The 23,517-nt window shown below is 42.8% G+C and overlaps 1 protein-coding gene across 1 annotated transcript in view; it reads right to left on the bottom strand.

The window, feature by feature from the left end:
• Positions 1 to 23,517, bottom strand: part of PARD6B (par-6 family cell polarity regulator beta) — a 77,748-nt gene that overhangs the window by 10,259 nt on the left and 43,972 nt on the right. The gene's annotated exons all lie outside the window — the stretch shown is intronic.

Below are 23,517 nucleotides of genomic sequence, written 5' to 3'. Positions count from 1 at the left end.
AAAATATTATTTCATGTTTAACATTTTATATTTGATCCTAGTCACAATAATTTACTAAGAAAACCATTTAGCGTTTTCGTACTACATCTATATGCACAGAGTAAACTGAAGGCCAGGACCTGGTCACATGGGTGCACAAATACATAACTGTATTTGCTAACGTTTCACAATTTTTAAAAAAAACATTTGTATTGATCTCTTTCCCAGTTTCTCTGGTTCTTTCTGGGACTAGACTGGCACATGAAGAACCTATCATGGAATGCACAGTGTCCAAACCAATAAGCGCCCAAGGAACATCTTAATCCTTGCCTGGTTTAAAAACAAGCATTTGCAATGCAATAGGTCTCGCATTTACGTGAGTTCGAGCTATTAACATTGCAAATAACAATGTCTTTTCTTTTTGTTTTCGTTTTTAAAACATAAATAAAAGGCATTATCATTTACAATGCTAATAGCTTAAACTTGGGTAAATGCGAGACATATTGCCAGTTTTTTTTTTTACAATACTGATGTTGTTTCGAAGGCACAACATTGGGTGGCAAGAATGCTTAAACATTTTGCTATTTCTAGGCCTGCTCCTTCTTTTTTCAGCTCCAGCGTGGGATTTGTCGCTGGGTTTTAAAGCCTTCAACCTTTAACCACAGTGGATTTAATATTTCTATCATATGAGGTTCTGTTCTTGGCGGCTATCACCTCTATTTAAATGTTTGGGGAACGGTCTCCTTTACTATGTCATCATTCTTTCTACACTTTCTTGGATGATGCGTTGGTACATAAATTTGAGACTGCATTTCTTCCGAAAATGAATTTTAAGTTTCACTCTTCATAGGAAATGGTTCTTCAGACATTCTTTCTTTCTCTTTCTGAGGAAGAGCAGATGTTGAGTTTATTGGATATTAAGTGTGCTCTTTCTGTTTATCTTGATGGATCCAGCGGATTCAGAAAGACAGACTGTCACTTTTGGTCTGCCAGGAAGAGGTAACAAGCATTGCCAATAGGTCTCGCTGTTGGGACCGTATTTAGTTATGCAGCACAATATCCTTAGTGCAACAACATCAACTGTTGCATGGCTAAACAATTATAAGGTCCCAAAGGCGAGACCTACTGGCTATGCAAATGCTTGTTATATACTATAGCCAGGTGGAGAATGCGGTATCCTAATGGTTAGAGAGATGGATTATGAACAGTATCTGGTTTCAATAAATACAAAAGCGTCAGATCAGTCTGGGATGAGGGCAGTTTGATTTTAAGTTTAGGGAATTGGTCAATCTGGTTAAAGGAGGTCATCTTTTCTGATGTTGCTTTGCAGACTCATCTTTGGTTGTCTTTAAGAGGTCTAGCTAGCTCTGGAGATCATGGTATCAGGATGTATTTCAGGATTCATGTTCACAGAGTTGTGTGGTGGATGGCTCAGTTTGCCACTGCTGTCTTGAGGTCTGCCCTACTCCAGCTATGTAAAAGGGGTCCCTTTACCCTTTCCACACTTAAGCCTCAGGTTAGCATGGGCGAGGAGTCGAAGGCCACATAGGAAGGGAGTGTGTGTGTGTGTGGGGGGGGGGGGGGGGTGGGGGGGGAGGGGGCAGTGAGAGAGCTTGGAACTCAAGTGCCAACCAATAGACAAAATGTAGTGTCCATTCCAGTGCTGGTCATTTTAGAAAAGAAAGTACTTTTATTATCAAAGTCATATGAAATACTACACAATTAGATATGGATTATACAAGGTTATACAATATCACTCTGGGCTTACATTAAAAGTACAGCTGCCCCAGTGAACCCCCCCTTCCCACGCCCTCACCCACATAACCAAATGCCTTGGGTTTCCTCTTCACAAAAGGAGAACTTACTTGAGCAGAGGTGCTAGTTTCACTAAGCAGATGCCCATGGAAAACTCATGGACCAGTTTGTATAGTTCTTAAGCCTAAAATAATATTACAAGGCAAGGAAACATCATAATTGTGCTTTGGCTGTGTTCAGATTTACAGGTTAAGGGTCTATGGGCGGTGTCTTGCTGTTACCTGCACTGCAAAAAACTCTACCTGGCAGACACTGGTCAGTATCTTCAACTGTGGAAGCAGTAGATCTTCTCTTGCTCTCATGTCACTGCTTCAGGCATGAGCTTGGTATGGGAGGATGGTGAGGGGCAGCCTGGCAGGCATGTAGCCTCTGGCCTGGGTTCCCTTGGCAGTGCAACACACGAGTTTGGGCATCCCTAGCATGTGCAAACTCTGAGCCAAGGCAGACAAGCTTCAGTTGAGTCTGGTTTTTCGTGGGTGTGCCTCGAGCTGGGAGCAGCATTAGCCCTCTGACTACAGAACCTCCAGTTGACACTAGGTTATATGGTTTCACTTCTTCATGCAGTTTACCCCCATAATCGCACTAGGAAAGACCAGACAACTTCTCACTGTACAGTGTAAGACAAGCCCCACTCACACTGGACAGTCAGCCTCCTCAAGTTATCCCAGACACGGGTGGCATTGCTGGGCGTCTTCTCCTGGACAATCTTCTCCTGCAGGGCTGGACACTATTCTTCAATGCACTAGGCACACCCACAGCTTCTCTAGCAAGCTGCAGGCTTCAGGAGAGGTCCCCTGAAATCTCAGAGACTGGGTGTCTTGCAGACATCAGCCTTGGCCTCACAACAGCTCTTAAAGTGCTTTGTGAAGCACTGCTTTTCATTCTCAAGATCTTGATACAGAAATGAAATGGGGTGGTCTGGTTTCCACGTCTACACTCAGTTTCCCAAAAAAATGGGAAAAATGAATCATGATACTGCACCTGGCCGCCATCAGGCATCTTGAAGAAGTAATCTGGGACAGACAAAAGGACAGACTGACTAGGAATTTACCCACTAATCGAACCTGATGACTCTCCCTACTATATACAAAGTGGCTGTGCTCTGGAAAATCTAATCAGCAATTGCTTATAGAATTTTTAAGTGTAGCTTTTCCACCAGCCTCCCTTTTTTCGGCATATGGGTCTCCACCCTCTGGCTTCAGAAATGCAAGCTATACACTGCCAGTGTCTGGCAGAAGCTGTTTCAATCAGTCATCTTCTATTATCTTAAACCAGGGGCCATCCTAAATGGATAAACTGGTCCAAGCAAACATACCCACATTGCACATAATCGCACCACACATATGCAACGTCCTCAAACACTCCAGATAAACTATGTAAGCAAAAGGCACTGGGGGCCACTCTGAAGCAGACCTTGTAATAGAGTGAGGCCAAAAGGCCACACTCAGATCTCATTTCAAATAATTCACATAAATTGGTATTCTGCCACCACCACTTTAAGTCAATAATCCAGCACACTCGTATGCAGTCTCGCGTCATTAAACATATATGTCACAGACCGTTTCAGGACCTTGGCTTTAACAGAACAGACCTGGCCCACATAGAAATGCTAGGTTAATTTATTTACTTGGCTTGTAAAAATCCAGATGTATATGTACATGGGTCTCTCAGGGCAGGGGTGCATGCCTCTATACTATGCAGGGGATATTTCAAATGCTAACAGTGTTGTGAGCAAGTAGGCTTTGGACCAACTATATTTTGCCTAAGGTATAGCCCGGTATAACACTAACTATAACTGCTGAATTTCTATGTATTTTTAACTCAAAATGAACATTATCACTGAGAAATTCCCCTAACTAGAACGTTACTTAAATCTTTGTTTTTTTCAGTGAATTTGAGGATAAAGAAAATATATTTAAAAATACATAGAAACCAACTATTCCAACAATGTTTGCACTGAGAAGTTAAACTTCTTAGTTTTTGTAACTCACATATAGAGAAATAATCCCAGCGTAGTTTTCATAGTCTTTCTATCTTTACACAAACTTTTATATTGATCTTTCAAAAAGACACTGATCGGTTTTCCTGTACAATAAATTATGTGTTTTCACCATAAACATCCATTTTAAAGGTGTGTGATTGCTCTCGCGGCAGGCTAGCGAGATTGTAGATTTATAGATTTCAATCTAATATATTGTACAGAGATCTTTTTCATGTGGTCAGTTAATATTCAATGCTAATTTGTAATCATCAAGTCAGTACAGTATGTGTATTGTATTAATTATTTAGTTTACAAACTAATGGCTCTTGCGAGACTATCAAGGGAGTTGAACACAAAATCCACTATGAAAAAAAGATACAAATATGCTAATAAATTAAAAAAATATATTTTAAAAATGTTAAAGAGCTATTTTTAGAGCTACCCTTGTCTTTTATTATGTATGTTATTTGTACTGTTACCCTTTTTTTACCCTTAACTACCCAGGTAAGACACTCCAATGCTCTCATAGATGGCATGGTTAACTCACGGTCCCCTTGCAAAAGCAAGGAGCACAGACTACCGCACTCACTGCGAGGGGCAGTGTTTGATGCTTTATGTTCGCGAAACTGTTGAGAGTACTTTTACAATGAACTTGCATTTTTACAGTACATATTCTGTAATAAAAGTTATAAGTTTGAATATGTACCAGATTTTTGCAACATCTTTTTTTTATACAATCCTGTGAAATCATAAACCCCTTGTGGTAAGCTCAGTAATTTTCCATCAGGTCTTGCGAGCCTCTCGCAAGATCCCAAAGTGTCCATACAGCAAGCTTCCATCCCTGAAGCTTGTGACCTACTTGCGGGGCATCTGCTTTTTGGGGGCATTTCCTGGAGACCGCGGGAGGTCTCAGTCCCTGACTCACGGCCCATAATCTTCACGGCTCTCCTCCGCCGCAGCCGCTTCTGACACCGCGGCCGCAGAGCGGGGAGAGTGGGGGCAAACTACATTACCCAGCGTCCCTTGGTGCTGCCAGAGACGCGAATTGACGCGTCAGGATCCCACGCCCGGAGGCGCTTATCAGACGGCTGCTGCTCCCGCCTCGCGGGACGCGCGCGGGCGACGCCGGGCAAAGGGTGGGCCCTCTGTGGCCCTCAGAGGCACAAGGAGGCCGGGACGGGCCACCCCTCTTGGCTACGAAGAAGGTGGAGGTACTGAGCTATTTTGTTATCATAGCATCTGTGATCCGAAACTGTAATATTGTTGTTGCGGCGACTCCGATCCCCTCACACCATGTCCATCTGGGAGGAGCTGAATGCCCTGTGTGGTACGAACTATGTCCAGGACCTATCTACCCCCGGCAAAATGGGTAGAGATTTTGATGAGAAAAACGTCAATGACACTGAGATCCTTCCTAATGCCGGTAAATTGTGTACTACCCCCTCACTAACTCCCTCCAACCATCCTATATCACTCCCGATCGAGACTCTGAACAGAATACCTGACTCAGTTTCACCTCTTCATTTGACCTTACTGGCCCACATCGAGCAACTGTTATCAACTCTACTTTCACCCCTGGTTACAAAAATCAACAATCTAGGAGACAGGCTGACCAGTATTGAAAACACAATATCAAGGAAATATATACCCCAACTGAAACAACAGCTACATCCATTAATCATTCTTTTCCCCATAGTAACATTGAAAAGCTCAAGCCTACGACACGCACAAAAGCTCAAACCCTTGTACCCCTCATGTCCATATCAAATAATACCACTCATAACTCTGCACCTGTACCCCATAGAGCCCGCAGGACTGCACTTGAAAGCAGGATGCGGATTAACTTACCTCCAGAAGCCGCCCCTTACGTGGCTGTTCTTTCTGGGGTCCCTGTACTCAGTCAGGGCAAATTTGAAACCCACCGGGACCTGCTCAACAAAGCCATTTCCTGGCTAAAACAAAACCGACCACTACCACCTGACTTGGATGGCGGCATCTTGAGTGTCAGGAGGGTGGGGTGGCTGGGTACGTCACCCAAAGACATCCCAGGCGACTTGATCTTAATTAAATTCAAGAATACGAACATTGTCCCCTATTTGCGATCTTCCCAGTCCAAAGAGGGAGATGGCCTCATTTGCATCTGGGACTTGTACGATTTCTATCCCGGCCCCCGGCTCCATTCGTCCCTAAGGCAAATGACATGGAATCACCATTTCTGGTGAAACGGGAATTCAAGAATCTTGTGATACTAACCCCCTACCCTTTTCTTGGTTGTACATGTACCCTTTTTCTTTCACCTGAACTGTTAATTTGATTTTAGTTTGCTTTAATAGTTGGTTCGTCTTTACTTTGTAATGATATGTTGAGTCATTTATACATGTATGTATTTCTTCTTCTTGCTGCTTGTATGGTTTTAATCAAAAACCGAATAAAGCTTACTTTGAGTTTGAGACCTACTCTCGAGTCTTGCGGGATCACAAAGAAAGTTTTGGGAAATAGATTGTGGGATTGAGTATATGTAAGAGGACCCACCACTTACATAACAGGTATGTGATGTAGAGTGGAGAGAAACAGGCCTCTCTACACAGACTCCTCTCTTGAATGACAGGTGTGCGTAATAGGATGTCTAGTGGGACTGGCCCCTCCGCTTAGACCTCTTTCTGAGATAACAAGTGAACATACTAGATTTTGGGGAGAGAATGGCCCCTCCGCTGACACCTCTTTTTTGGACAAGCATGTATAGTAGGATATCAGTAGAGATTGGCTCTTCACTTCGAATTCTCTCTTAGACCACAGGTGAGCGTAGTAGAATGTAGGGAGGGCCTGTACTCTATACTCAAACCTCTTTCTTGCAGGACAGGTGCACGCAACTAGAATATGTGGAGGGAGTAAACTCTCCGGAGACCTCTCTTTGGATGTGCATTGTATAGAGAGTATACTATGTATAGTATAGAGAGTAAATGGCGCCTCTGTGGAGATTCCTCTCTTGGATTATGAGTGTGCATAGTAGGGTGTGGGGAGAGACAGGTATCTTCACGTACCCCTCTCTCTTACACGAGAGATGTGCATAGTAGGCTGTCTGCATGAGCTGTCCTCTCCTTCCAGACCTCGCTCTCAGATAACAGGAGTGCTTAGTAGGGTGTATGGTGAGAGACCGTCCTCTCCACCAAGTCCTCCCTCTCAGATGATATATGTACATATTAGGGTGTGTACATAGACTACGCTCCTCTGTCAGACCTCTACCCCTGGCGATGGCTGCACATAGTGGGGTGCGTACATGGATTGGACTCTATCAGCCCTCTCTCTCAGATTATAGGTGTGCATAGTCTGTTTACATGAACTGGCCTCTTCTGTCAGACCTCTGTCTCAGATAACAGATGGGCGTAGTAGGCTGTATGGTGAGACTGGCCTCTCCACTGAGACAGCTCTCTTGGAAAACAGTTGTGTATAGTATGCTCTGTCTAGGGACTAGCCTCCGTGCTAACACCCCTCACTCCGATTATTGGTGTGCATAGTAGGGTGTGTGAGATCCTACTCAACTCTTACAAAACCAATGGTCGTAAATAGTACACTCTGATAAACACCATCTCGAGTAAGACTCCTTCCCACAGTAGGAAGTGTGCATACTACAGTGTATTAAATGATTACCTACTCCTTTCTACAGTTTAGGATTTTGCAAGAGTCTCAGAAGATCATCATTTAAAAAAAAAAAAAAAAGAAGAAGATTTAACCATCTACTCACAGTATTTCTCTTTTACACACTGCCTTTCAAAACTACTACCACTATATGCATTCCAATAATGGAGTATATAGGGAACTCATCTAATCCTTTTGTTTTTTTTACTATTTGCAATCCCGTGAGATCGTAAAAATCAGTTATAAAGAATGCACATCTATTTTCTTCACAGGAGTTATCCCGTAGATACTTCCTTGCTAAGGGGAACAGCATGCCTTTCTGCTGGCCCCTTATATAGCTTTATTTCATTTCCACAACACAACCAAATAAAACATTTTTTTTTTTAACAGTTAACAGCAGCAGCCATTTTATTTCTAACATTTCAAGAGCCAGCCAATTAGAGCTCTCTCGATAGACTCACGGAAGCCTCTTGCTCCCTTGAGAGCGTGAAGACTTCTGGGAAAAACAGGCTTCTCGACCAATCTCATAGGGCTTAATTTTTGATTTTGCGCTCTTGCAAGAGGCTCGCCAACTGCCAAAATATACAATTATTATTTCTCCTTAATTTCTCAAAAACTATTGAATAGATTTACACCCAATCACAAAAAGCACAATCTACAGACCAAGATTTAGCTTCCAGCAGAATGTGGCGCAATTCCGTTCAGCAGTTTTTGCTGTAGTGGTGTAAAGAAAACGCACAGGATGTTTACGCCCCCCCCCCTTTCCCCCCCCACTCGGACCGCATTGGACGGATCACCCTGAAACTTTCAAGGAAGGAGGCAACATGGATAAACTTTTTGGAGAAAGTTTCGTAAACGGAGCAAAAGTTATTAGCAAACCATTAAACGATATGTCTATGCTAAAGCAGACCTAACTATCCGTGTAGAACCTGCATGGGTGTTTTAAAGAAAGAAATGGTTTATGTGTGATATTTTTCTATTGGTTTTAATAACAAACGGTTTCCTGAATGCTACTGGACTGGAAGAAATGGTCTAGCAGTTGAACAATAAGTTTTGCCATCTCATGATGGGTATTTAGAATGCAACAACTACAATGGATGGGTCTCAAGGTGGCCCTACATATTCTAATTTGCTCTGCTATTTGTTTTAGTAGTAGATACCATACACTATAGAGTGATTTGACCAGATGTGTTCTAAAGGGGCTTATCCATCTCGTGTGCACTGCAGCAACAGATGAATAGAACTGATCGTTTCACACTCTCTGGGTTTTTATCTGGCACTTCATATTTGTCCTCTACTCTGGCACTGTGGCATTTTCGGCAGTACAGTAGTGAAAGGTTTCAAGTGGCTGACGATGCCCCCCACCCCTTTCGAAACGACCCTTCGAGATGCAATTGTTGTTTTCCTTTAAAGGAGATAAGTGCTAGGCCAGATCAGCAGCCATTCTTGTTTGCACATACATTTTTTGTCAACAAAGCAAGAATACAAGTTATTTTCGTTAATCAGTCTGCCATCTGAGATAAGGACTCCTGTCGGCTGAGAACAAACCCCAGAGTTTCAAAGGTAAAACGATCTCAATTGTTAACCAACTGAAGATTAGTGCGAGAAGCCGCATACCGGAAGGGAAACTCATGAAGGATCTAGAAGTTTTGAAGTGTTGGGATTGTCACACAAATGAGCACTGTGGGTTTAGAGAGGAGGCAACAGGATATTAACCAGGAGCATTCTTTCACACGGCAGGACATTCCAGCAAGTTATAAGGCGTATGCAGATTCCTTTTTTTATTTATGGGATATTTATGGAGCAAAACGGCAACTCAAGGAGTTTCCAAAATCTTTTCAAAATTGTTCTGCTTTTTACAGCTCTGTTTCAGACTGCAAAGCAATTAAGACAACAATTTAAATTAAACAGGCCCTAACATCTATAAAAGAAACACTAGGTAGTTCCGTAAAAACGGAGAAGGCAGCTGGGCTGACACTGCCTTATTTTTCTGTACAGTAAGACCTTTGTCCTGTGACCGATACCAAGTGTTGAGGGAGAACAAAAAAAAATGCTGCAGTAAGGAAACAATCCGTAAAAGAGAACATCCTCACAACACACCCTGGAATTTATACTTCACATATCTAGAATTGTTGACACTGTAGTTCTGTACTTTACGGCGCTGTTCAAATCTAGCTCCAAAGATTAACAGCAACAATGTTAATCCAAAGAATTATTTTTGCATGCCAACTAAATCGCATTCCATGAATCTCAATTGAGGCCACGGTTCGAAAGGCGACGATTCAAGGGAACAGCACAAGTTTGTCCTGTCAACTTCAGCAGTGCCAAGACAAGTGCGCGCCATTAACATTTTCACACCAACTCATTTAACTACATTTAAACGCGGAGTGGTACGTGATCAACATTTCATTTACAGTACTGTACGTAAGTCTACATGTGTATTTGTGTAAGTACAGTGGTCATTTATATAGACATACTTCAGTGAAAAGAAGTTTATTCCTCCGTTCCAGTGGTTCCCCTCAAGCATCACTTAAAGGCCAGGCAAGTATTTGGGAGGAGTACAGGCCCACTACAAACACCAACACAGTCAGTCTCATTTATCAAACAACTTTTTACATCTTTGGTTAAGCCTGTCCTCGTTTCTACACTAAAGCAGGGGTATCCATATCCAACATAGTTGCAGAAGGCAAGGTCAATGCTCGATTTTCAGGATAACCACTCGCTATGCAAGCAAACTCCATTTAGATTATATGAACATCAATTAATCTTTATTTATTTTTTTAAAGATTTTTATTGACAATCAAGTCAGGGAGATTAGCATTTTCCATATACAAAATAAACAAACAAAAAAAAAGTAAATCAGATTCAAATTAGTGCAAATTCATATTAGATACAGGTACAGATCAATATACGACTCGTGATAAAAAAGAGAAAGAAAAGGAGACGCAAACAGAAGTAAGAAAAGTAGTTCCTAGTCGGTACGAATCATTAATAACATCGTGAACAAAAAAAGCATCCATGATCCATATCATTGCAAACTTTGCAAAAAATTACCGCATATCTTAACAAACTTTGCTTTTGCTTTAATTCCTCTATTCCTGGCAATAGCATCTTCCATAGTATAGATTTCATAAACCAGTGTCCACCACTCGGTCGTGTGAGGAGGATTCTGAGAGATCCAAGCCCTCACAATCACCAGTCTAGCACAGGCCAAGACAATATTTAGCAGATCTTTATAGATAGAACTAACCGGGTATATAGACAATAGTACCGCAGCCGACGTTAGTGGAGAATTAATCAGTTGGTTTTGAGTTATAATATTTTCTATATCCGACCAATACTTCGCTAGTGATGGGCACGAATAGATCATATGTATGAGGTCTGCTGCCACCAGACCACATTTAGGACATTTAGTACATGAATTAATCTTCTAATATTGGTAAAATCTGTAATTGATCAACCACTTATGGACGTATGTTATGTTAGATTATCAATTTGTATAGCGCGTGTACCCTTTGGCTCTTCTGGTACTCCGTTCCACACCAATAGTACTAGAAGAGCCATGTCTTCAGTTGCTTTCTGAACTCAAAGAGCGTTGGAATTTCCCTCAGGTGTCGGGATGAGAGTTCCAGTCCTTTGAAGTATTGTAGCTGAAGCTCCTACCTCCCCAGTTCACCTTTCTTATTCTGACCTTAGGCATCAGATGGGTGTTTGCAGATCAAGGATCTGTTTGGGATATAACATTTAAAAAGATACCATAACAATGTTGGGCCTTCTTTATGGAGGGCTTTATGAGCTATACACAAGGCTTTAAATGTTACCCTCTGGGCAACTGGCAGCCAATGAAGGTCCTGAATCCCTATTCAACCGACTGATATTTAGGTATGTCCAAAACGAGTCTTGCAGCGGCATTTTGCACTGTTTGCAATTTTTTGAGAAGAGTAGATTGGATGTTGGTATATAGGCCATTGCAATAATCTAGTTTAGGTAGGACTAGCGAGGTAACCACAGTCTTTCTGGATTTTAGAGGAATAAAAGGGCATATTTTCCTTAAATTTTTAACATAAAATATGCAGAGGACACCACCTTAGATACTTGAGGTTTTGGACTCAACTCATTTATAATGACTCCCAGGTTTTTAGCTTTGGTCACAGGTATAGGAGGGGGGACGAGATTATCCGGCCACCACTCAGGGGACCAGGGTGGAAAGAGATTCCCAAACATGATCACTTCCATCTTGGTTGAGTTTAATTTCAGGCAGTGATCACTCATCCAGGTACTGAGTTGTATCATACAATCATGGAGCTTAGTGGAATAATTGATGTCCTTGTCCACTGTTGAGATAACCAGTTGGGTATCATCGGCATAGGAGATAGGAATCAGATTGAAGCTTCTGATTAAAGGGGGCAATTCCGCTACATAGATATTAAAGAGCATGGGGCTCAAAGAGGAGCCCTGCGGGACTCTACAAGACAGTAAACGATGTCGATTTAAAATTGCCCGAATTAACCGATTGGGTTCTATCTGACAAAAAAAAAAAAAAAAAAAAAAAAAACCAAAAGAGGTCATAAGGGAGAGAGCAGCTCCTCCAATTCCTATAGTTTTTAAACGCTGCACCAGGAGATTGTGATCTACAGTGTCAAATGCAGCGGATAAGTCCAGCAGTATGAGAACTGCTGACCCACCGCTATCCAAAGAAGATCGATTTTCTTCTGTAGTTTTTATCAAAGCTGTTTCCGTACTGTGATTGGTTCTAAAACCAAATTGACTATGGTCCAGAACCTCAGTATCTGTGATAAAAGCAGAGAGTTCTGTATTTATCATCTTCTCTATTAGGGTTGGACACATGATTTAAACCAAACCAGAAGAAATGATGTACATGGTTTATAGTTTTGAGTTGCACATAAAACATACCCTATTTGAAACATCCTACATTCAACGACCTCAGCAACTACCAACATTCCAAGATCCCTTAATAGTGTCAAAGGTGAATAACATTAGTGCCACACCATTTAAGTTACTCACTGCATCTGCCTCCTGAAATTGGGAGCGGGCAAGAGGATTAGGTAAAGGAGGGTTTACCTGGCAGTAATAATTCATGAAAGATTTGGGTAGCTTTTCAGTTACTCAACTGTAGGAAGCCACTCAAACTGAATTATTTTGAAGCTCACTCCAAGCATGCTAGCTGGATGATCGGTTTGTCAGGATAAGCTACAGCAAGTACGCTTGCGCAGAGAAGGTTTAAAAAAATAATATATATATATATATATATATATATATATATATATATATATATATATATATCATCAAACAAAAGTCTCTTGTTTTTCTGGAGCCCAGGACCCTTCAGGGCGGCCTCAATCAAATGGGCATGAGTAGCCCACAAAGCACTAGCCATTCAAAACCAACAATTTGATGCCCAATACCGCAGTTTCAGGATGCCACACGGTCCAGCAGCGCCTGCTTCCTTTTCCCTAACGTTTCGGCGGAATGCCTTGCTCACAGGGGGAAGAAGACACCAATATGCGCTTGGGCGTGCTTTTAAACAGATTTTAATCACGTGACTTAACTTTCCAAACATCAACTCCCATAGTGCAGTGTTATTCATTTAGTTGTTACTCATTTGGTTGTTACTTTTGGAAGTCCTTATTTCAAGCCTGGTTGTACATTGCTATTTAAAAACTGCACTAATGTTCAAATGGTTCAATTTAAATCCAAGTTAGTCAGGTGTTGTGCCGCAGTGTTTCCATTCTGCGTGCGACCGGCAGACACCATTACCTGCAGCACGATCTTTGCAGGAATCATCCTGCTAGAATCCCTTCCACACGCATTTCATTTTCGCTATTTTAGCATTTCCTCTGTAGGTCGGGTGAGTGAGTCAGGCTCCTCAGTTTAATGTCAAACAAAAGTCTCTTGTTTTTCCGGAGCCCAGGACCCTTCAGGGCGGACTGGATGAAATAAGGCAGATGGATAGCAGGAATCTGTACTACTACGGTCATTAGGTCGCGCTACGAAGGCAACGCAAGCTGCTTCGCTAGCGAAGACTATTGCTGTGGCACTGAAAGGGGGACAGGAGGTGGCGGGCGCGCGGACAGGAGGTGGCGGGCGCGCGGACAGGAGGTGGCGGGCGCGCGGACAGGAGGTGGCGGGCGCGCGGACAGGAGGTGGCGGGCGCGCGCACAGGAGGTGGCGGGCGCGCGGACAGGAGGTGGCGCGCGCGTGGACAGGAGGTGTGCACTCCGTTCTCGTGCACATCTCCTGCCGGCACGTGCCACCTCCGGTCTCCCTTCCAGCAGAGAAACCAGCAGCACAGCGCGCACTTTCACTTTCCCTACCTCCCCTTCAAGAACCGGTGCGAGGGCTTATCTTGATGACATAAATATTGACGGCGCTAATTAGGAAGAAGTCTGTTTCGGCGAGTTCGTCGGGCAACCTTTAGGCAATGCCTGCCATTGTGCAACTAGTCCATCTGGGAAACAACAAAGGGGGGGGGGGAGGTTAAATATTTTGGAGCGAAGTTACTGCTGTGGAAACGCTAAGTGAGTGGCCGCAGCGCTTACCTATAAGCGGCAAATACCGTGCGGTGCTAGAAGCTGGGGGTCCAAGGCGGCTCAATGACCGTCTGATCGGAGCACAGTGGCTTGATTGAGCCCGGTGTGCACACATTCAGGTAGCGATTTAAAAAAATACCTGGACTGCGGGCGACAGTTGCGCTGGCCATCTTGTTTTTACTAGCTGGTGGAATTTGTCTTATCACAGTCTTGCAAAAGCAACTTGTACTTGGCAATTAACCCCCTGGCTGCGGCTGGAATTCCGCGCCTGTGCGGGACATTTCGATCGCGGGCGTGGTCATGACGACTCCTGGCCGTCATCAGCACACGCCCACCGTAACTCATGACGGCCGGGAGCCGTCATCAGCACGGAACGGGTTAATTATGAAAGACTTGCTTTGGCTATCACTCTCCACATTTATCTCAACAACCTGCTCAGTTATCTGATGCAACAATTGCTTTTCAGCCTCCATAAATAATAATTTATTTATGTGTTAGAATTATTTGTAACCCACGAATCTTATACTCTATTGTCACTGTTCATGGGTTTCTTTTTTTTCTTCAAGTCAGGCTTTTTGTGTTTCCTCCGTTCCCCAATTTTTTTCCCCCTTTCTTTTTCTTCATGTTCCCTTCTATCTTTTTTCCCCCAAACAAACAAAAATTGTAAAATGTTCGTAGCTATTAAAATACTGCTTGTTTAATATAATATTTACACAGTTGTACAATACAATATCAAATATTGGTATTTGTTAGCTTTAAAGAACAATATGATTTAAAAACCTTGACTTTTTTTTTTAATATGTGAACATTTTGTTATTTCCTATGCCCCATGACACCAACTTGCAGAGGTTGAAAAGTGGATGGACATAAATTGCCACAGGTTCAACGTGGGAAGGGCAGAGGTCCTGACCTTGGCAATCAGTCAAACATCATTGGCTTCCGGTGAATTAAATAACCTCTTTTAAAGCCCTGTGCTGTCACAAGGCATTTCATAATAAAGGTGCACGTTATCTTAAATCTTTGGTGAAGAAAGAAAGTGCGACCAGAAGGGAGCTCTTTTTTTTTTTAGCTATTTGTCACCAAAATTGTGGAAGGCTTCGCCCCTGACGGTTCATCAGGTTCAGTCGGAAGATTTTTACGAAAAACTCAAAACCTAGTTCTTCAGTTCAGGGTCTATGAGGGTTTAATAGTTGCAATTAGGCTTGCTAATACCAGTACCTTGCTAGGCGCTTAAGAAATTGTAATATTTCCAATTAAAGCATTTGCAAACTAAAAAGGGAATCCGCATTACATGGCTGACGTTCTCGGGCAGCCAAGAGCCCACTCATGACTTCACGCAGCCCCTGCCAACCCAATGGCAGGGGCAAACTCCTCCTTGGCCTGGGAATGAAGTACAGAGGAATTTGCTGCTGTAATGAAAGACTCAAACAAACTATTTAACCCCTTCCGGCTGTTTCCCCCGCTGTGCTGGGGGGCGGGGGGGGAACGCGTACAGCGCCCCGGAGCTCATCTCGAGGGCAGCTCGTCATGAGCTACACCCGTTCACATGGAACGTTCAGCACAGCAGGGGAATCAGCCCAGCGTGCGAGCGTTCCACGGAACGGGTGCGGTCATGACGTGCTCAGCTCGTCATGAGCACCGAAGCGCTGTAGCTCATGACGAGCTGACCTCTTCATGAGCACCCAAGATGTTAATGAGGTGGCCTGGTGCTAACTTCCAGACTACCTTCAGGCACTTTCTTCTGATGGATGAGAAGGCATGTGCATCCCATCCTCCAATCCGACTACCCCAACACCCCCACAAACAAGCTAACCAGCAGGTTGGGACTGGAAGGGGGATAAACTAGGATAGTTCCTAAATATTCTGTTTCCAATTTCCCACTTCTAATCCCGTTTCTGACAGCTCCTTCAACTCCCAGTGCTTCTCTGACCAAAAGAAGCACTGGGAGAGGAAGGCGCTTGGTGTACCCCAGCAAGGAACCAGATGCTATTTGGATTTTACTTAGTCTAAGAACGAATCCAAACAGGGACTCCACGTGTGGGTCAGGGTCCTTCCAACACCTTATGAAACCTACCAATCGCAGACATTGTTGAACACTAAACACCAGGAAGAGTCCTGTGTGGTGTAAATTCGGTGGATATCAACCCATTTTCCAACAAAAAATGGCCTGCACAAGTCAAACAATGACCAAAATAATTTCCTCCAATTTCTGGAGCAGAACATTTGTGGGGAACCTCTAAACTCCCACCACCCCGTACTCCAAATTTCTAACAATAAAAACAGTACTTTACGTGTGGGTGGGACTAGCCTAATGATGGGGACAGACTAAGTGACATAAGTCAATAGTGTCAATGTGGTCTTCACATGGTCCAAATTTCGGCCTTCCACTCCTGTATATTAGGTACAGAAACCGGTCTGGGGTACTGTTTTTAATCAGGATAAGTGTGGGAACACAGGATGGAAAGGCCTTTGCCATTTGCATGAATTATTGTAATTATGTCACAGAAATGGAAAAAATGGCAGGATTTTTATTTTTTTAACTACACTGTCATTTGCATGGAATTCTGGGTAATAATACAAGTATGCATTAATGCAAACAGCTTCTGATTAATCATCAGTTTTCAGAAATGTCTGGGTGTAGGCAAACCTTTTGTCCAAATGATGCATTTATTTCCCTGGAATCTCCCCAAACATTCCACTGGCACTAGTGTGTAAACCACTGATCCAACCCAATGAAAATCCACCACGCTTGATAACTCCACACACGGAAGCCCTGGGATGACACAAACTGGACCAAGCCTGGGAAGTGATGTATTCTACCCAGAGAATAAAGGAAATTACTATGTTTTTAGAAAAAGGGTTTAAAAATCTGACAAACATGTTCAGTTAATGAACAAAACAACAACAATTGATGGACAGAATGCAGAACAGTGTTATACATTCACCCCAGTACAGACATCGGGGCCTAAATCCATCGTTTTTTTTGCTCACCATGTCATTCCAGTTTGAATCCCAGCCATATGCAAATCAGTCTTGACCCTGTGCCCAATGGGAACAGTCCATCCCGAACTGCCAGGCCAGGTCTTCCCTGGACTGGAAACAAGCATCCTAGGACCGGTTTCGGGGTTTCACCCCTCTTCAGCCAGGATAGCTTGACTCCAGTGGCATAGAGAGCACAGCACCCACGTCTGGGCATCCCCCGTCCCACTCGGGGGGACAAATGCAAAAACAAGTTGATGGACAGAATGCAGAACAATGTCATACATTCAACCCAGTACAGAGATCTGGGCCTAAATCCATCGTTTTTTGGTCACCATGCTATTCCAGTTTGAACCCAGCCATATGCAAATCGGTCTCGACCGTGTGCAGCCTATTGGGTTGACGTGTTCTAGCGCAGAGCAATAGAAACCATAGGATATGTAGATGTTAAAAATATATGGTTGTGGTAGGTTTCCATACAGGCCAGGGGGTATATATCCCACCCAACAGGTACGTCTCCTGCGTCTGGTACAGAATTTGAACCAGACGCAGGAGGTGTACCGGTTGACAAGCAGCAACCGTGGATGTACGCAAGGGTGGTGTGATACATTTGCTGCAGAAAACACACATATCCCCACTGGGTGGGTGGCTGGTTGGATCATTGAGGGCAACCCCCTGGCTCATTATGAAACACTAGTGTGGTGAAGACGGACCCAGATCCCTGACGAAATTGCCGTAAGGTACTTTGGCAATGAAACATGTAGGCCTATCCTAACTGAAGAGGTTTGCAACATTGTGTTTTTTAATCTGAGTAGGCCCACGGCATTGATTAAAGTTGGCAGTGTTGCCAATGGGTCCTTTCATTTTTTGCTTGGAGAAGCGATAATCCTTTTTCTTTTCACCATGGGGTCACAGTGCGATAGCACATGACTAACCTGTGCGGTGCGTCCCTCTACACATCACTAGGTTTTCCTAGTTTCACAATTTTCACACATTTCATTTTGGTCTTGAAAGTTACCGATGATGAGAAAGACGTGAGCATGCTAGTGACTACCTACCAGTAGCTCCTTTGGTGGTGCTTATGTGAGGTACTTTCAGACCTTGACACATTTTTTCCAATGGGCACTTGCATACGGGGCTGTAAGTGGGGTTGTTTGAAAAACGTTTTTTTTTTTTTTTTTAATTAGACAGCAAAACCCGGTTTTGAGTAGCATTTTTGAAGATATTTCATTAATACAACAGTTAAGCATTTTGCCTGTGGGTTTTTGAAAATATTGGTCCAGTATTAGAGCAGGTCCTTGTTGTTAGATTGCTAATGGGAGTCTCCCTTGCAGCTGTGACCAGCAAGTGGTTTACCATTGACTGGGATCTGTTATTACTCATTCAGATTTTTTTGTCTTGGTCCGATAATTTGGAAGTTGTAGAGTTGGTTCATTTTAATTGAGCCAATCGGACCAGCACATCAGATAATAAATAAAATCTCAATTCAGGAAAGGAAAAGTCGCGTTCTGGTCACATTGAAGCAATCAAGTAACCGTATGTGTATGGTGTCGAAGAATTGTTTTTTGTTTGTGGGGGATGAGGTAGAGTAGGGGTTTGCATCATTCTGTGAGAATGATGTGCATCCATGGTGTGACATTTTTTTGTGTGGCCCTGGGGGTCCTATCACAACATGTGTTCATGCAGGTATTGTGTATACACCGAACAAAGATTGCTTAGAAAGACAGATTGGGTCCAAACTAGAGTATGCATTAAGACCCTGTGTGTTAGTGAAGATGATCTGTGCAGAGCTTTGTGGAATTCTCCTAGTCCAGGAATATTTGATTTTGTCAGTGTAGGTTTGCCAGTTGCAATCTTTCATACCATACATGTGCGCAAGTCTCTACTTGTTTTCGTGGTGCTCTCATTTGTAAAAGCATCCGCAAAAGATCTTTTGTTTGATTTGTGAAGTGTGTGCACGTCACAATCTAGCTTGTGTGCTGAGGAAAGTTAGGGTGCGCGTATGCACCTTACAGGAACACTGGATGGAGTACACTTACTCTTGAACTACACCACTTTTTAATTTGCTTTCCTCCTCATTATAGGGTCTCTTTTGCATACACAGGGGCTCCCTTTATGTGTTTGTGGCCTGTTCTCCTCCTTTCTTTCAAATCCCACACACTCTTTCTGCTCCTCTATCTAGAGTTCATACATATATATCCACTCCACACCAAAACAGATAAAAGACTGTCATTTACAATGCCCATAGCTCTAACTCTGCCAAATGTGAGACCTTTTTGCATTGAAGCCGCTTGTAGGTCCTTGCAGATGCCCTTGCACCCCACTCTGCGATGCAGTCATGGACGACTGGGGAATGAGCACCTGAGCTTGAAACCTGTGCACTACACTCACTTTATTCTCTATTAGAAAGATAAAACCACAGAAAACCTATACATATTTAGTACCCCTAACTCGGGAGAACCAGGGGAACAAAGCCGGGAGACAAGCCTTTGCAGGAAGAGGTTCTTGCAAGCAGGAGACAGGAGAGAATGACCATGTTTTGGAGATTATTCTTTTTTTAATCTGTGAAACGTCACGTACAGTGTGTTCTACTTGCCAGCAGTCAAGGAAAGCCAGGTCTAGCTTGCACCAACAGCCTTGCTTTGTACAAAACGAGATAACGCATAGTTTTTAAACGTGCCGTGTTGTCCTGGGTGCTATTCATCTTGAAATGATCAATGCTGCATAAGAAGGAATTCTACCACCAATTGGTGATATGCGCTAGTATTACTTAACTGATTGTACAACTTGCATTTCCTAGGACAATCTACACATATTTGGTATTGCCAGACACCAGGCATTCAGGGCAACATTTCCTTGGCTGGATTTTGTTCATAAAAAAATGCAACAAAATATTTTAAAAAATTAAACTACAAATCTATAATTTTTTCGTCATAATTTCAGGTTGAAATTCGGTATTGCTGTGGGTTTTGCAGTAGTACATGGCCCACAATTTGCAACAGTTTATACCGGTGCAAAAAGAACAGGAGGCACGTGTACTTGAACAACCTAATGCGGATTTTCTTTTTTTAAAGATACAACACAGAGGTGTACAAACATGCCACAAATAAATGTTGCAGCATGATTTCCAGCCCTAAAAAAGCACAGTGAGACTTCTGCTGTTGCACCCAATAATGTTGGTAAGTGCTTGGAAGAGCAGCAGTCGGCTTGTGTCCCGTGGAGGCTTGTGCTAGCCAGTGGAAGTTGATAACCCTAGGGTATTTCGCTGAAATTCAGCGGAGATGTATTCATGGCATGATTAGAGTATTTCAAATCTTTTCAAAGTTCGCTTAATTGAATTAGCTGCACTTTGATGCACACAAAGCATAAAAGCCAACTTAATATCCAAAGTTTTACGCAAATGTTTAAATCCTTTTTACAAAAAATTTAATTGCTTTGAACAAGGGCTTGATCATGGTAAAAAAAAAAAAAAAAAAGTGTATAACACCACTACTTTTGGTCGGGATACTGAAATGCACAAAGCACTTTAGATAAAACTGGCTCTTCTAACAACTTTGTATGGAATGTTGCTGCTCATCTGGGACTAGAGAGAGGTTTGCTTTGGTAGCCACAAAACTGAAAAGGCAACCGATGTTGAAGCAGTCCTGCAGACTGCGTGAACTGGCACTGTGCCACTTTTCTATGGGATATTAGAATTACATAAAGCACTCGTAGATGATCCTGGCTTCTCCCAGAAGTCTATATCCACTTTTGTCCTCACCGTAGAACAGTGATCAACACCTGTAGTTATGAGGAACCTAGAGAGATAGCCATGCTGCCACTGTCTTTGAGCTAAGAAATCAAGTGAAGCATGTGTGGAGAAAACGGTGTTGTACTGCCTGGCAAAATGGCAGCACTTGTAAGATTTTTAAGTTAACTGAAATTGAACTGAAAAATAAAAGATGATGAAACCCTGGACATCAATAATACGACTTAATACCATGAAAGCAGCAAAGCTAAGTAGAGTACTAAGATGTGGGCGGCTCATTTCTTACAGAATGAGGGTTCCTTAGCATCAATCATAGATTTTACTCAAAGAATGAATTATACATCCCTGTGATGCTGCCTGAGCAGGAACCTTTTAAAGATGGCACTGCCCAATGCCGGACTAACTGCCAACACAACTCACGCTAGTGACGGGGGTCAATAAAGATCTGCAACCACAAGGCAAGGGCCAGAGGTTTCTTTGCAGTGGGCTTTGCGGTCTACCAGTTTACTTCCTAGTTGACAACTGGATGCAAAGGATTTGCACTGTGAAATCAAGGGCGCCTCTGTACTAGAAAACAGAAAATCCCTTTGTGACTTTAAAGCTTCTCTCAGGCCAAAGAAGGGCTTCCATTCATGTTAGCGGCAGATTAAGAACTCACTCCAGCAAGCAGCGGAGAAATCAACTAGACAGGGCAGGTGCACAGTGTTAATGGTCACCGTCAATGCTCTTTTTCTGCAAACCAACAAGGTGTTTTAACGTCAGGGTCTGAAGACTTCCGCTACACATATAGCAGTTATTGATATGCAGTCGAAAAAAAGTTATAAAATCGACTCAAACTACTGGTTGCAGCCCTTGGCCAAATAAGGAACAGCAGCGAGAACTCATTAACTGAGACACACCATGAGCAGGGATTGCACACAACGCCCACTGTGAGAAAATGGTTGGAGTTCGGTAGCTGCAATTTTAACAAGGTGTACAAGAAAATATCCATGCCAATGGATCATTGTACTTTGCTCCAAAACCTACATTGGAGGTTATTGTCTCATTTCTCTAGTGGAGTGAGGCACGGTGTCATGAACACATCAGCGATTGCGGTGTGAATTCCTTTGTCAGCAGCTCAGATATGGTTTCCATAATAATTACTGGCTACTTGAATTCTGTACACAACAGATGAAACATTAGCCTGAGATGCCATTGAGAGGTCTGTCTCCAAGTAGCATGGACTTTGATTCACTACTGCTGCTAAACTGTCACTCAAATCTGATAAAGAACTGCCTCATTAGGTTCTGCCCTTTATTGATTAATAAGTGCATTAACCCTCACTATTCAAGACTGATTTCTATAAATAAATGTAAGCCCTTTGAAAGTAGAGCACTACAACAGATAATTGTGGATGGTGAGTTTAATCTCGATCTTTCCACTGTCACCAACCAGGATGACTCCGCTGGCGGGCTACATAGATTGTGGAGGGCTCTTGTTAGCTTACTACCTGAGCAGGGACATGATAAATTGGGGAATAGTTGGCCAAATCACTATACAGTTCACACTTAAGTGCAGTAAATTGGAGTTTGCTTTAAGACGTCCCATTAGCCATGCTCAGACGTGCCTGCTGTATCATTAAACTTTCCATTTTGCTCTTCTCATATGGTTGTGGTTTTCGCATTTTCGCTTGAGACCATTTGCCCTGACTGGTGGTTTGACAGTCAAACACTCAAAGGGCTGTTAAAAATGTCACCAAGCCTGCTTCTGCATTCCTCAGTCAAAGCATACCTTGACGGGGCTAGCTGTAAGAGACCTGGGGTTCTATTGCCATGAAGTCAAGTGATCACCTTCCTGCGGCTGAATACCTGGATTTTAATTTTGTTAACATTCACCGACTGTTATTTTCCTTGGTAAAGTTGTCAAGCATAACCAATAACACTTGCTGTACTACTGCATGATCTAGGATGCGCCCTGTTACTGCATACTACAAGCACTAAAAGGTGACATGATCTCTGCTTTGGAAAATAATTAGCCTTGTGCAACGCTGTCCCTGATCAGAGTTGTTAAGACTGGAAAGCAGTAGTGTTACAGTGAACTCCGGGTTCCCGGGCATTTTTTTTGAGTTGGCAGATTTGGTTCCCAACTTAACTCTACCCACACATTGATATACAAAGACTGAGCAGTTTGGAAAGTCTCTAAAATGCCTTAGTCTTTAGATTTACACTATGGTGGCTCCAAGCCCACAGCACCAAATGCAGCCTTGAAATACACAAGACATGTGAAAAACAGTACTTTTGTAGTGTGGCTGGCCTGTTGAACTAAAAATAATAAAAGCAAATATTTCAGTTGTGCCACAAGTGGGTCCAAATCCCTTGCTGCCTCGCTGATCACTTTTATACCACCTTTGTAGGTCTTGCTTCATAGTAATATTGTCTGCTAGGCATGTTTCCAGATTTCTAAAAATATACAGAGTGGAAGTGGACTGTGTCAGAGTAGTATTTCCATACCACCTCTTCCAATTGGCTGTTTGGTGTACACATTCCACTGCCTATGAAGTGGTGCATTGCTCCACATAAATGAGTATTTTGTATCTCAAAGGTACACCGAATCATCATACATTGGATTATTTCTTATACAGTCTTTGTATGCAATAACTCTTTTGGTTTTTCCTGTAAGCAGAAGTGGCAAAACAAGAATGCCATAAACCCAAATGCAAGCAAGATTAATCGCTCCTGGTTGGGTATGAAATAGCGGTTATATTTGGGGCACATTGACACCCCTCACAACTCTGGCCTATGTGCCAGTGCATCTGCTAAACCATTAAAAGCTACAAACTTGAGCAACAG

This window comes from Lissotriton helveticus, chromosome 7 (assembly GCF_964261635.1).
Source record: "Lissotriton helveticus chromosome 7, aLisHel1.1, whole genome shotgun sequence".
NCBI classification, from domain to species: Eukaryota; Metazoa; Chordata; class Amphibia; order Caudata; family Salamandridae; genus Lissotriton; species Lissotriton helveticus.
Note: the sequence above shows the minus strand (reverse complement) of the source record. Positions and strands in the feature narration are given on the sequence as shown.